This window comes from Lytechinus pictus, chromosome 2 (genome assembly GCF_037042905.1).
Source record: "Lytechinus pictus isolate F3 Inbred chromosome 2, Lp3.0, whole genome shotgun sequence".
Classification (NCBI taxonomy): domain Eukaryota; kingdom Metazoa; phylum Echinodermata; class Echinoidea; order Temnopleuroida; family Toxopneustidae; genus Lytechinus; species Lytechinus pictus.
The window spans coordinates 45,527,542-45,530,000 of NC_087246.1; positions in this window are offsets into that span (position 1 = coordinate 45,527,542).

Consider the following 2,459-nt stretch of genomic DNA (forward strand, 5'->3'; position numbering starts at 1 on the left):
GAAATGTTTGTGTCTTTTCAAAATTACTTCCGTTAGATCAATCATGGATTGAATTTTTACCTTGCTGCAAAACCCTTCAATTACATTATTCATGATAAAAATCAGATGTACGTTGAGGCCACTCCTAGGAGAGTGAAACTGTATTGAAAAATAGAAACAAATTCAATCATTTTTCATTTTCGAAAAGACCCACCCCAAATGAAGTTAAAGTCTTTCTAAGCTTCCTAAACTCACATCCGAGGGAGTGGGGTAAAAAGAAGAAAAATCAGTTCGTTTTCACCTATACAGAGTCTCTTTCTCCCCCGAATACGTCTCGAAAAGAAGAAATGCGTTTTTTATTTCGATCAATGGACTGAGGCTAAACGGATTTTCATAATTTGTTGCATTGGTTTACGGTAATGACTTCAACTAATTGTCGCGATAGGTGCCCGCAGCCATTGGCGTAGGTGATTCTAAGTAAGTGTGATAGGAAGGTCATGGTGATTCACCCCAGTGTACTTTTAAAGATCTGTTCATCATTAGCCAGGACTGTCTATACCTAATAGATGATGACAGTATGTCATTGGACTCGAGATGTATTCCATTAAATCTCCAGTCAAAAATTGGGTCACGTCGGGTCTCAGTATCTCCTCAGTCCGATACGCGTCTTCTTATAGCGCTCTTTAAAAAATAGGAAAGGATTTCTAATCCAGTTCGGTAATTGCTTAGAACAGATGATGACCTAACCACCAGTATTTTAAGATTTTAAGAAGCTTTCCTCTCGTTGTGCTGCACAAAAAAGATGTATAAGGGAGAGACGAGTGAAAGAAATGCCATCTGATGACGATTAGGAAATCGAGGCTTTTGATCGCAAGGTCGATGACCTTCAAAGAGTGTTGCATCTCGATCTGATTTTGAAGTAGGTGTACAGACTTTCCTATATTTCTTGGAAATGTCCTCACGTTAAACTTCAAATTTCTACATTTACACGTAATCTTACATTCAAACCAGTGAAACCAACTCGGACTTCGTATACGCTTCATTATAAAATTTGACGTCTCCATACTCTCACGATGACGAGAACTAGTATTACCACCAAAATGAGATGAAACAGAAAATAATTTCGTGGCAAAAACCCAATCCATACCCCTCTATTACGAAATGACCAGCATGGCTTTTAGCCGGAAAAATAGCAATATTTGGCACTTACATATAACAGTATTTCCTCTGTTGATATATACTATTAATGTTTTATAAGTGGGATGATATTTTCTTTCAATTTCTGTTTCACTTTATTCAGCAGATATTGTCAGAGAATGAATTACTAAAAAGAAAACTGAAAAAATGACGACCTATGAATAATTGACATATCTTGATAATGTGATTAGCAAGCCATCGGTCCCGCATCCATGGCATCCGACAGCAGACAGAGAGGGAGAGAGAGAGAGAGAGAGATGGAGGGGGAGAGAGAGAAACGCCCCACCTCATCCGCCACTCAGCCCACCTCGACACTTGAGTCAATTTTTCAGCGTACCAGACCGTATCAACTTGAAATTAGGGGTCACGCTTTGTTTTATGTACCTAAGCTATCCTTCACAATACATGAAAAAAAAAAAAAAAAAACATCTCACATTGTCATCCCGTTCATTGAATTCTGACCGAAGGGTCATTTTTAATGACACGCTCTTAAAAATAAGAGTCATTTTAAACACGGCTCTTAATTCAGGGGGTCCTTTTCATGCACCCTGCTCTTAAAACAGGGGGTCATTCTGTTCCCCTCTACCAGTTATATTGGGCTATCAATCACAGGTATGTTGGTTTTTTGACGGTGGTCAGTACGGTGCACGTGTTAATGGACCCATCGTAAGAATTAAACACCCTTGTTTATCAAACTGATGAAGGGGCATACCTTAAAGGCTACACACACCTTGACTTCTGCGGCGACTCCAGATTTTACTTAACCATGCAGTTTGGGTTAAGTGTCTCCTTTTTATCAATGTAAAATTACAAAGTCTTTAAGACTTGTCTTCTTCATAGATATTAGAAATCGTTATATATTCATAAACTGATGAACAATATTTTCATCACGCTAAAAAAAAAAAATATGTTAATTAAGTGGCATGTTGAAACCCAACTTCTGAACAGAAAATCCCTTTTTAACTATTCGTTGGGACTATATCTCTAGATATGAATGCCGTATCCTCTCGGGAAGTACGAGTTCATATATTTTCATTTCACCTGACTGCATGTTGACGACAAATATCGTATCAAGGAAACTGGTTGAATTAACTGACCCCCCCCCCAAAAAAAAAAAGCAATAGTAAGTAATAGAATGTGCCTTGCTCTTTAAGATTCCAACTGTTAACCCCTTCTTCGTTCTTTCTGCTTAATTCCGAACGTGAGCAAACACACTCAACGCCGTGGTCATCTGTGTTTGTGTGTTTTGCATCCTTAATCCTTCCTCTAATTCATAACCGTGA